Source organism: Protopterus annectens, chromosome 5.part0 (genome assembly GCF_019279795.1).
Source record: "Protopterus annectens isolate FY-2018-M chromosome 5.part0, PAN1.0, whole genome shotgun sequence".
Taxonomy (NCBI): domain Eukaryota; kingdom Metazoa; phylum Chordata; order Ceratodontiformes; family Protopteridae; genus Protopterus; species Protopterus annectens.
The window spans coordinates 1,647,478,874-1,647,493,146 of NC_056735.1; positions in this window are offsets into that span (position 1 = coordinate 1,647,478,874).

The following is a 14,273-nucleotide window of genomic DNA, read 5'->3' on the forward strand; positions in this document are numbered from 1 at the left end:
TCTTCAAACACTGATATTTTATCCTCCTAATAGGAACAAATGTGTCCCAAACTGACAGCCACACTCATAGACTTGAGTTAACCTAAATGAAAGGTTATTCATGCTAAGGTACACAGTGCAGCCTGTGCTTCTACTAAATGCTGACTGGTTTTGCCTTATCTTTATAGCTCTTCCAGCTGGGAAAACCCATGAAGTCTTTCAGAGAACATTATCTCATAGCCAGTTTATCTTTTCTCCCCCCCCGCCAATCACTCTCTACCAGACTGTAGCCACATTCTCTTTATCAGATTGTCTCCATGAAGATACGAGAACCAGACAGTCAAGTTCTCTTTTTCAAATTGTTTCCATGGAGACCTGAGTGCCAGATACAAAATTGCTACTAAGCATAATTTCATTTGCTAGAAAAAGCCTCATAATATTCAATACTCTTTTTCATTGAATTGCTTTTTCTTATAATTTGTTACTAAATCAGTCTAACGTCCTTAATTCAGTCATTCTTCCATGCAAGAATCAAACAGCATATACATTTTTTCTTTTGTCATGCTCATTTAACCAGGCTTTTTTTACACCTCAGTGCCTACATTTCTTAAAACTGAACAAGAAGAAAGAGAGAAGAGAGAAAGAAAGTAAAAAGAACAACAGGAACTATTTACAGTCCCCATTACACTTAAAATAGCTGAAAAACTTTACTTTATAGCATGCAAAGAAAACCATACGCCACAAAAATAGTACTATTAAGAAAAAAGGTTTTCTTTACCTACAGTTAACTTTTCCCCTCTTCCCCTCCTCAAAGCATTTTTCTGAACATTAATGACATGAAGTAGGGCATATACTTTAAAGTCCCTCTCAAGTCCAACAAATTCTGAAAAGTCCAATATTTCTAGATTTTCTTGTTCTGTCATATTTCACAAATATAATTATTACATTGTAATCTCAGATTAAGTTACTGGATTTATTACTGTTCATTTCCATCTCCTAAATCCTCTCTCTGCTTCATTTCCAATGTGCTCTCGATTCTTCTAGTCAATTCTCATGCTTCCTTCCTTCTCTCCAACATTTTCTGTTGAAACAGTGAAAAAGGTTTTATAGGTACAGTCTCTCTGTGTTTGTTATTACCAGAATAACAAGAAGCAGAATCTCCTTCTGTTTCACAGCTCACTTTCTTGAACAAACTTTTGTATTACCCCCGTAGCATGTATTTTATCAAAGAATGATTTTGTCCCTCAAGGGAAGAACACCTTGAAGACAGCTGGGTACAGCAGTTTGAATCTTACACCTGCATCGTGACATTCCCTGAATAGTGGAATGAATTTACTTCTCCTCTGCTTGGTATATAATGAGTAATCATTCTCAACAAACACTCTGCTGCCTCCCACTTTTAGTATTTTATCCTTCTGCAAAGGTTTTGTCAGAATCAACTCCTTCTGCTGTTAGGATTGTATCTTTACTATTAAAGGTCTAGGCTGCTTTCTCTTAGCCAGGTTTGGAGCATACACATGATGTGTCCTTTCAACTAACAACTCCTTCTGTGGAATACCAGTCCAGTTGCTTATTTGTGTTTTCATAAAATTAATGTAGTCTGTTCCTTCCAGCTTCTCTGGTATAGCTAAAAATCCCTATATGTTCTGTCCTCTAATTCTATTATTCTTTGAAACATCTCTTCCTGAGCAGTCTCATATTCAGCCAGCATTTTCTTCATTTCAGCCTCTGATTTTTGCAGCTTTATCACCTCATCTAAATATCTATTTAAAGCGTCTTCAGTTTTTCCAGCCTTTTGTTGTTTGTGTTGATATACTCCATAAGTGTTTTGTTTATTTTAATCAGATCTGTGTCTTATATCTCTTAGTCTAGGTTACTGGAAGTCATGTCTGGAGGTTACATTGCCTTTTGCTGAACAGCTGCAGAACTTTCCCCATTCAGTGCTTCTTCCTCAGTTTTTGTAGTTGATTTTTTCCAGGTGCTCTGTATTCATTTTTTACTGGCATCCAGGCAGTACACTTACTAGCCAATTACTGAAATTTACCCATAAACACAAAAGCCTACTGGCCTTCTCTGAGTTTCTGTTTTTACACTGGGAGCACTAGAGTTAAGGTGTTACTCAACGAGCCATCTTGGAAGTCTTCTGTTAGCTTTGCTGTTGTCAGACGTATTTAACAGAAATAGATATTGAGTTGAAAGATGTCAGGCACAGGACTGGGTATAGAAGAGGTGTGATTAGAGATGATGTAATAGCAAAACAAATTGATATGGAAGATAGTGGAGAAAACAGAAATTAAGGATCTTGGATTCCCCAGTCCATCCACTTCACTGATTCAACTGGCGACCGCCAGTTACCAGCACAACAAATAACTCTCTCCTACAGCTCGTTTTCCTTCCCTACTTCCCATGCCATGCTCTAAAATCATTGAAGACTTCTATGAGTTCCAGGCATTCAGATGATTGTTACTGATGTCATCACAGTCATATGTACATTAACAAGAAAGAAAACATCTACACTCTATTGACAGATCATAAACATTATGGATGGGTTAGCTACTGCTGACCAAACTTGAAAGCCAGAAGTCATTCGGTACTATACATAGTCCCACTTCTCTGCACAATCACACTTCATTTGTTTTCATGATCTGCATATTTATTAATGCACATGTGAACACACTGAATTACAGAAAGCAAGTAAATTCCATGTAGATCTTACAGGCATAAATGGAATATCAAATATTAGGTATTAAGTTTAGGTCAAAGTAATATGGGCTTCTAGATAATGTAAGGTACTTTTAGAACTGTTTCCAACCTTTTGATCCAGTGATGGCTTGAACAAAAATCTTGACTAAGGAAAGAAATTCAATTTTCTTTTCTTTTAGGAAAGATATTAGTTATGTACAAAGCTTAATGTTACGTGTCAACAAGCAAACTACTTCTCATCAAAATGAAAATATTAATGCTTAAGAAGATATATATTATATATGGATACCATGCCTTCCTCCCTGATCTCCCCTTCTGTGTACCCCTCTGGTGTTACATTGAGGTGAAAGTGAAGGAATAAATGGCCACAAGCGTATATTTTACATTGTTGCTTTCATCACTACCCCCAAAAGGCAGCCATCTCTTGTGTACCCTTCTAGTGTCAGACTGGGATAAAAGTGTATAAATAAAATACCACAGTAATATAGTTCAGCTTGATGCTGTCAAGTGTATACATACATAGCATGCCTCCTTATCCCTTTTCCCAAAAGATCACCTCCTATGTACATGTCTCATATTTGCTTGAAAAAATAATCATAATAATGATTACAAAAACGCATTCAGGCTTGTTGGTTATATACAGAACATTACCCCCAGACAAGCTACAGTGGCCTTCTGTGCAAATCTCTGAGGTCTGACTGTGAGGAACATTAAGAAAAAATGATGACACTATCTCAGCCTCCACTTAAGCTATATAACCTTCTGAGCACACTTCTAAGGAGGGCCAGTTTTAGACTAGGTGATATCTAGAAAAAAGATTAAAGATGAGGCACCCCTACTAAGCCTGTGTCAAAATCACATTTTACAGCTAAGGAGTGTGGGATCACCAATCCACTAGAAGCTCTGAGGGTCTACATTGTCTGCAATCATTTTCTGCTTTGTTTTGAAAGATAATTTCTTGTTAATTTTTTTACTACTATACAGTACAATGAGAGAAGTTATGTATGTACTCCCAATGTTGTATGTACTCCCAATGTTGTTTGTGCCTACATGTAAGCTCAGTGGTATTATTCACACACACACACACACACACACACACACACACACACACACACACACACACACACACACACACACACACACACACACACACACACACACAGTATGCTTACATACAGGCAACTTGTAGGAACTCTCATTTACCTATGTCATCTCTTTGATGCATTGATTGAAAAAAGAGCACCTGGATAAAATCCACACAGTGACAGCAAGGACATGCAGACTCCACAGAGAAGGAGCCACACTCAAGCACTCAGTCAGAAAACCGAGCACTGTGAGATGGCAGCAGTAGTCGTCACATTACTGGTAACGACTAGTTGTTTTTACATGCATCATGCCAAGCCCTCCAGAGGCAGGCGGTTATTATGTAAAATGCTTAAGGATGCCCAGACTTCCAAAAAGCCATTTATTTTATACATTGTTGAAGGATATGAAGTCTGAAAGGCAAATGCATGCCAGTCCTAATGATTTGCCAGAAAACAGAGACTAAACTATGAAGCAACATCAGTGACAGTCTACAAAATCAGGGACAGCCAAGAGCTCTGAATGTATCCTAACACCCTTTTGCTCAAACAATAGTCACAGTAAAAAATAAATCCAACTTGGTTCACACAAATACATACATTAGTCCTCCAAAGACACAGACAGGTGACTGTTGAAACTGGGCAAGCAGCAGTAGGTCACTTTCCCTCACAAACATCCTCCCAAGCAAACAGTTATGGCTACATTGGTGACTGTGATAAAATAATGGTTGTATTAATGTATTTTGTCACACACAAGCAGTAGCTATAGCCAGATTGCCTCACAAAATTATACATTAGTCATGCAAAGGCAGAAGTACAACAACAAACAGCAGGATCTATTGTTTTATTCACAGGCATCCCCATACCAATTGTCTACCTATAACATCTTGTTTGACCCTACCAAGATAAAAAAAAAAACAATGGTTGTATTATTATTATTATTGTTATTATTATTATTATTATTAATTCATACAGTCATCATAGCTTGTATTTTAGGTTGCTTCACTCAGACACATTACTCTGCAATTATGCAGACAGTCACTATAGCCATTGCCTAGCTATAGTATCTGGTCTGACCCTGCCTGAATAAAAAAAAAAAATGACAATGTTAATGTATTTTTGTCACATAAGCAGTGGTTACAGTCTATAATATAGTTTACTTTACCGAAATACACATTTGTCCTGCAAAGAGATGGAACAATAATTTCATCCACATACAGCTTTCATTCCCACTGCCTACCCATATTATCTGGCTTGGTCATGCAAGGATAAAAACAACAACAAAATAATTAATTAAATAAAGAAATAATAGTTACATGAATATATTTTTGTTTCACAGGAACAGTAGTTACAGCTTGTGTCGCCCCAATGAACATTAGTTTATGCAAAGTTAGAATTACAATAGCAAACAGCAGGGCCAATTGTTTCATTCACAGATAGCCCCCGTACCCACTACCCACCCATAATATCTGGCTTGTCCATGCAAGGATTAAAAAACAATGGTTGTATTAATCTTTCTTATTTTTTTTTTCTCTGCTTTGCACATTCATCACAGCATGTGTTCCAGCTTGCTTCACCCAAAATCCACAGATAGCCCCTTGCCCCTACAGGCATTGTCTAACCATAGTATCTGGCTGATCCTGTCAGGATAAACAAAATAATGTCTACCTTAATGCATTTTTGTCTAACATAAACAACAGTCACTGCATATTGCATTACAACTAACTCATCTCAAATACACACTATTCCTACAATGCCAGAATTACCCACCCAAAAAAATATCTGCAATAAAGCACATACACACACGCACGCGCGCGCACACGCGCACACACGCACACACGCACAAACACACACATACACACGTGCGCACACACGCGCACACACGCACACGCGCACACACGCACACACACACACACACGCGCACACACACACACACACACATGCGCACACACACACACACACACACACACACACACACACACACACACACACACACACACACACACACACACACACACACAGCTGCAGTACACCTGCATGTGGCAAAGTAAAATACAGCATTGCAACTTCTGTCTTGATGCATCTTTAAACAGTTCTCCTAAGAAATTCGACATTATCTCATAACCCTTCCCAATAGTTGCACAACCTGTATTTATCAGTGACTGAGCCACAAGGCTGGAATATATGCAAAATAATGATATTATTTTTTAAGATTTGCAGTATACAGAACAAATGGCATCACAAATCAAAAACTGTCATGTTGAAAATAAATATTTGTTTGGTCTGCAATAGTCCAATGATAATGTCTAGTACAGAAAAAACAAGCACCTGTGACATCGGATTTGGGGAGGGCAGTAAACTGTTGCAGAAGACTGCAAACTTTCAGTATAATTATTGTCTTAAAAAATAATGCAAATTACAATGTGTTAAGTAACAAACTTTTTTTTAATGCAGAGGGCATTTCACATACTTGCTCCCTCCTGTTTTTGCTTCCTTTTTTTCTCTCCAAAGTTATGCAAAAGTCTTTGAGACAAATTGCCCTTCTGTAGCTGCTGGTAAACTACTCTTCTCATATACTAAACCTACTTTTCTGTGAAGCTGTGAGCACGCACTTTTTAATATTCTTGTGAGGGGGTAGCTCTTGCCAGCATTTGGCTGTAGCATGCCCTTTGGCTGGACACCAAAAAAAAAAAAAGACTTAAAGATACAGTTAACCCTAAAAAAGCATACAGATTATACTTTAAATACACCGTTTGGTATTTCATGGCAGGCAGCCTATTTGATGTGAGAATTTGATATTTAGTGTAAAATTTAGAACAGTTTAGCAGTATGACCAGACCTTTGGGAGGTATAGTGTCAGTTTTCATTCTTGATATTGCTGCAGCTTTAACATTAAGTTGCAGCCACATCAAGAATAAGAACTTGGCATTCACTGTGCTGCCAAATGCAGTACAGTTCAGAGATATGTGGTTGGCTGCTATTATTGCGAGCTTTAGCACCCCTGGTAAATCTGCCACTGCACTCCTATCAACTCTGCTGAAAACATGTCCCAAAAGAGACAACTTACTGGCAGGCCAGCTGAGCAGTACCTCATTAGACCCACCCCCACAAGTGGGAGAGCACAGACAGGTTTTCCTGTCACAGGTAGATCTCTTTGCATCCCATAAGAACTTCCACATCAAAAAAGTTTTACTCCAGGTTCCCACATTAAAAAGTTTAGGTGGTGGATGCACTCTCCATCAGCTGAAGGAGCAAGTGCCTTTATGCCTTTCCACCTGTACCCTTGATCACAGGGGTGATCCAGAAAATACTAGATGAACAGTAGCCAAAAATTATCTTCATTGCTCCTCTTTGGCCCACACAACCCTGGTTCTCCCAAATACCATTGATAGCCTGGGAAGATGCCCTTTTGTCCAAGTAAGACTTAGTCTCATTACCCTTTGTCATGTGTTGTCTGAAGTTATGTAAGCCTAAATTTTATTTATACAGTTTGCTGAACGGATTTAGAGATACTGCTCGTACATTACAGGGTGTGTCTGTGTTGAGTGTACATGTGGTGACAACTTACCCAATTTTACTCCTGTTAGATAAAACTTTTAAATGTAAAGAAATCTGATATTATTTGAGTTATGCATCATATATTTGCAGGGTATGTACTACTTATGTTCATGATGTGACAACTTAAATGCCACTTTAATATGTCAACCTAATTTTTTTATTACTTGTATAGTTTGCTGATGGGATTTAAATGTATTGCTTGTGCATTACTGGGTATTTGTGTTGAATGGGCATGCCATTTTTTCTGTCAGATGAGAAATTTTACATCTAAGGGGATCGAACATTATTCATGTTATGGCTCATTCATTATTGGGATATCACAATGTGGCAAATTACCTGACATTCCTGCTCTCAATCTAATCTTATTTACTGGGGTTGCAGACTGGTTTTTAATGTACTACTTATGCACTTACAGGCTACATATGTTTAGGATGGCCACACTGATTGATTCCCTACTAGTAAGCCTGTCAGTCAAACTATATGGGGTTCTGGCATTACTTAAATATATAATTAATATATCTATAGGGTATATACTGCTTGCATTCACTCAATGACAACCTACCTGTCCTTTTTGCTGTTACAAATATACATTTATTATAAAAGATTCAGACAGGTATATTATGTACTTCTTGTGTATTCACTTAACATAGGCTGTGTGTGTTCACTTAGTGACATCATACCTGCAGTTTAACTCTGTCAGACTAATTTTACTATTAAAGTAAACATTTGAGTGTGCTGTTTTTGTTAACGTTGGACAACTTACCTTATGAACAACTTGAACTAGAGTTCTTATCCACATCCAACCCATCCTGCTTAGTCACAGAAGGATGTTTTCCCAACTCCTGCCGATCTGACTTCTGGAGTACCTAGAAAGAAAATATCTTACCTGCAACCATTATTTTCTGTGAGGGCATAGTCAGGGCCTCACCTGCGAATGGATTACTCTTTAGTGCCATTTGTTTTTTCTTAGACCACTCACTTACCGCTCTGAGTTCCTCTGATGTAATCCTAATGGTCACTATGAACCAGTGGTCAGTCATGTTCTTAACGACTGTTTCCAGTGTTCTGATACAGGCATGTGAAAACCATCTTTCTGAGACAGACTCAGATTCCTCTTCTAGTCAGTCACATAAGTTACCTAATAAATTAAAAAAAAAAAGTTAAACGTTTTTTACCTGAAGACATGTTATGTATAAGAAAAGTGTTTCTTCCTATATTCAAGTAACAGTTACAATCAGTCAGTTCTGATTCATTACTTTCAATACCGGTCTATCTGCTTTTTCTTTTTGAGAAAGATCGATGACATATATCTGACTTACTTAGAGACAGGGCTTTGTACCTTATGAATCTTGGAATCTACTTCTCTGTTGCTGAGAAGAATTAGTCCTCTTTATTTACATCCATGATGAATAAAGGGCCAGTCTTTGAGGATGTATATGTCTACACCTATATTTTTGTTGACTGACTTTTTACAGTTCCAGTAAAAGTGGATAGGTATCACACTCCTGTTCCTTTCAAGCTTGGTTATTTTCAGGAAGATTTGTAGTTAAGTTCAACTTATCACTAATAGTTAAACACACCTTAAGGTTTTGGGAAACTGTGCAAAGGCTGTGTTAGAGCCTCTGCTTCTGTTTAACAAGCTATTTCGTAGGTTCTTCATCTTTGCTCAGCTCGGGAGTCATGGAACCAGTCTTATTTTTTCAGCGGGTAATGATTCATATTTCATAATGTTGTTGACACAAAAGAAATGCTTTCCTAGACTCACACAGCAAGTTGTGTGTATTCGGTCGACTTATATTTTCACCTTTTTGGTTTTTCAGATAACTGTTTGAACTTTTGCATAATGGAACTGAAATAGAGAAGACAGACTATTAATAAAAACTATTTGAAGTCTCCCCATACCTTTCTCAGGCTCCAAGTCAATCTGTATCCAAAGGCACCTGTGACTTTACCTTTGAAGGTAAAGGTGCAAAGCCTGTATTTTTTTGGGTCTACTTCAGATGATTGAAATTTCAAAAACTTCGAATATCTTATGGCTGAAGACCAGATGACTGAAGTTTTGAAACTTCAAACATCAAATTAAAAAAAAAAAAAAAGTTTTGTTCTATGTTTTTGAAGCGTTTTTGAAGGGTGGCAAGCCCCCCTGCAGCCCCCACACCTCCTGGTACTTAAATATACCAAATCCAAGATCGGACTACAAGGAAAATGGTAAATTTCCTGTTCCGTGCTGTACGGTGATCTCCATTTAGAACATTCGAAGTTTCAAAACTTTGTTCATCTGGTCCTCAGTAACTGAAAAAATGCCAGCACAAAACTCAGTATATATCAGCAACAAAACTACAGCAACACTAAGGTAAAACTTAAGTGTTTTAATACATATCAAACAATTCAATAATCCAGACCGGTTTCAGCCTAACATGGCTTTCCTCAATGGAACAAGAAAAGTACAAACAGGAAATGATGCACAAATGCAGGTTTAAATAAGGTCCATAGACCAATGATGTGCTTCCAAAGGATTTTAGGCATGCCCATAATACTGCCTGAAAGAAAAACTGGAAGGAAAAATACAAACTAGAAAATAAAAAATAACAAGTAATAAATAGATGATCCAAATAGCAAATATGGTAATAAAACATAAGTATAAGTATGATAATACATTCAATATTGGATATATTAATTGGTTATAAATGATCATTTAAACCAGGAGAAAATAGTGCCCCTAGCTTGATAATCCAGTATTTCTCTTTTTGGTTGAGAATGGAATGCCATCCCTGTTTGTTGGATCTGTCACCCAAAATTCTATCTACAATACAAAATTGAAATCTAGCAGTATGATGTTGTGTGTGGTGCCTGAACAGAGCGTTGGTTTCTCTTTTGGTTCGAATGTCACTACGATGTTCCGACATGTGTAATCTCAATGCCCGTGATGTCTGACCCACATAAAATGAACCACATGTGCAAGTCGCAAGATATACCACCCAATCACTATTACAGTTGCCAAAAAATTTCATGTTAAAAATCCTGTCAGTGTTTTTACTGGAAAATTGTTTGGATATGAATATAAATGGACATGATGAACAATGGCCGCATTGATAAGTGCCCCAAAGTTTGTCACCAGTCATCGTAAGTTGTTGATGTATAATGCCACCTGAACCTATCCTCTTATAATGTGAAAAAAATGAACTTAGTGTTCTCCCTCTACGGTAACCATATTGACAAGTGTTACTGACTAAGGAGGCAATATCCTCATTGACAGTGAGTATGTTCCAATGTTTCATCATGGTATTTCTAATCAAATTGATGTTACGCCCATAGGTAGTAATAAACCGTAATCCTCCATCCTGTGCATCCCTATTTCTGTCACAATATTTGAGAAGGGAAGTTCTGGTGAACCATTTGACAGTTTACTGGCATATTATTGTATATCAGCTTTTATTCTATCTGGAGATCTGAATAGATTTCATATAGATCAGCTTATTGTCATGGATCTTGAACAAATACTTCAGGGCCTTTGTGCCGACAAAAATGATATTGGGGTTTTTGGTATACCCGAAGGAGATGGTCTTCCTCAACCCATGGATCCAGTTGATGGCTGTAATGATGCTTTTTATAAACTCAGCAAAGGTATGAAGAATTTGAGATCTAACATTTGGCATTTGAGGCTTTTCAAAGCCTATATGAACAAACAAATTATGCCTAGGGGCTTAAGAATCAAAATTCAACCTTTGGTGAGCAAGACAGATGATATCCTTAGCAAAGAATGGCATTTGGCACAACAACAGGCATCTATGAATTTCATTCAGATTTTAAGTTCGTATTATGAACGGACTATTGAAATTAATATTAAAGAAGTTGGTGATCTGTGTAGACAAGCTAAAACATATGATGGTCACCCACAATTTTCTATATGCCTTAATAAACTGTCAAAGGAATTGCTTTTGTTTGAAAAACAGACTAAAGAAAAAAAGATTAAAAAATTCAACAGAGATATTACTGACTATCAGAGGGGCCGACCCTTTGAGGCCACCAAAAATGTTAGGTTCATGGAAACTGGCCAGAGGTCTGGTAGATATACTAACCCCAAAAAAAGACCTAGATCTATACTCAAGGGGTCTCAGACATATAGTAGCACCTCAGGAGATGATTCTTCGACAACTGATATGGAGGGTATTTGTACTGGTGAGTCTCTGACTCCCAAAAAAGACTAGAAAGCCAAACACATTCTTTAAACTCTCTAGGATGAAGGGTGGGAGAAAGCATAGGAAACACCAAGATAGATACAATCGAAGCACTTATCCAAACATTCATGACACGATAGATGACAATATTTTGAATATTTCCAAAATTGTCTTGACAGAAGATCAAAAGAAAGTGTTAAATAAAGGTTTAAACTTTGTTCCAGGGTTTTTTGTGGCTGAATTTCATATTGTCAAAGATGTTAACGATTTTTGTTGCAGAATCAACCTCAAATTGTTTTTTGGACCCAGGTCTGATTCTCAAAGATCCACAGAATTAAAATTCCATAAATCCAATTTTGTTCCACCTATGAATCGGAATGTGGCTATCTTTCAGCAAGCTGTACTCAAGGACATACATTTTAAACTAGATCACTTTTCACCTCTGAAACATAATCTCTCTACCCCTGAACTACAGGCTTTACAACAGCTCAGGGACAACAAAAATATTGTTATTATTCAGGCTGACAAGGGTGGGGCAATAGTAACCATGGATACAGATTATTATCTGGGGGAGGGAAATGGACAATTAGCCAACCCATCCCACTACATGAAAATGCCTATTGACCCCACCCCGAACTTTAAAAGAGAAATTGACAATTTTCTTGAGTTAGCAGTTTCGGAGGGCATTATATCAGACACAGTTAAATCACAATTAATGGTACGGGACCCACAACAACAGATTCTTTATTTACTACCTAAGATACACAAGTGCCTGAACAAACCACCTGGTAGACCCATTGTGTCTGGTATGGGGTCATTGACGGAACCACTGTCTGAGTTTTTGACTTCATACTTGAAACCACTACTAAATTTGATTCGAGCAAGGATACAAGACACCACCAAATTCTTATCAATTATAGATGATAAGCAATTAGAACCTGAGTGGTTACTTTGTACATTAGATGTCAAGGCTTTATACACCAATATACCACATTGGGCTGGACTTGAGGCCCTCAAGTTTTGGTTAGATAGAGCCAAATTATATCCAGTTGGTTTCAATACGCTTTTGATTTGTATGGCAGAACATGTTTTGATAAAAATGTTTTCTATTTTCAAGGTGAATGCTATTGGCAGTTGAAGGGTACCGCTATGGGAGCCTCTTTTGCTCCTATATATGAGGACTTATTCATGGGCTACATTGCAGAGCAACTCATTTATGATCAAACACATAACATCTATCTTGAGGAGCTGGATATTTGGCGACGTTATCTTGATGATTGTTGGTTAGTTTGGCATTCCGATGAAGAATATTTGGCTGAATTTGTGTCATACCTCAACCATAACAAATGGGGTATTGAATTTACTTCAACTTATCACCAAAATCAAATCAACTTTTTGGATGTAACAGTCATCAAGAACCAAGATGGTATTTTACGAAGCAAAACATTTTGTAAATACCCGCAATACACTACTTTATTACATGCAACTAGTATGCACCCTAGCCACATCAACCGGAATATACCCAAATCCCAGTTCCTCAGGATACGCAGGATTTGTTCCGCAAAAATGACTTTGAAGAATCACAACAAGATCTAACCAACAGATTTAGAACCAGGGGATACAAGGAGCCTGACATTCAGTTGGCACGTCACTTTGCAACCAATTCCACCAGAACTTCCCTTCTCAAATATTGTGACAGAAATAGGGATGCACAGGATGGAGGATTATGGTTTATTACTACCTATGGGCGTAACATCAATTTGATTAGAAATACCATGATGAAACATTGGAACATCCTCACTGCCAATGAGGATATTGCCTCCATAGTCGGTAACACTTGTCAATATGGTTACCATAGAGGGAGAACACTAAGTTCATTTTTTTCACATTATAAGAGGATAGGTTCAGGTGGCATTATACATCAACAACTTACGATGACTGATGACAAACTTTGGGGCACTTATCAATGCGGCCATTGTTCATCATGTCCATTTATATTCATATCCAAACAATTTTCCAGTAAAAACACTGACAGGATTTTTAACATGAAATTTTTTGGCAACTGTAATAGTGATTGGGTGGTATGTCTTGCGACTTGCACATGTGGTTCATTTTATGTGGGTCAGACATCATGGGCGTTGAGATTACGCATGTCAGAACATTGTAGTGACATTCAAACCAAAAGAGAAACCAATGCTCTGTTCAGGCACTACACACAACATCATACTGCTAGATTTCAATTTTGTATTGTAGATAGAATTTTGAGTGACAGATCCAACAAACAGGGATGGCATTCCATTCTCAACCAAAAAGAGAAATACTGGATTATCAAGCTAGGGGCACTATTTTCTCCTGGTTTAAATGATCATTTATAACCAATTAATATATCCAATATTGAATATATTATCATACTTATGTTTTATTACCATATTTGCTATTTGGATCATCTATTTTTTACTTGTTATTTTTTATTTTCTAGTTTGTATTTTTCCTTCCAGTTTTTCTTTCAGGCAGTATTATGGGCATGCCTAAAATCCTTTGGAAGCACATCATTGGTCTATGGACCTTATTTAAACCTGCATTTGTGCATCATTTCCTGTTTGTACTTTTCTTGTTCCACTGAGGAAAGCCATGTTAGACTGAAACCGGTCTGGATTATTGAATTGTTCGATATGTATTAAAACACTTAAGTTTTACCTTAGTGTTGCTGTAGTTTTGTTGCTGATATACTGAGTTTTGTGCTGGCATTTTTTCAGTTACTGATAGTTTGTTT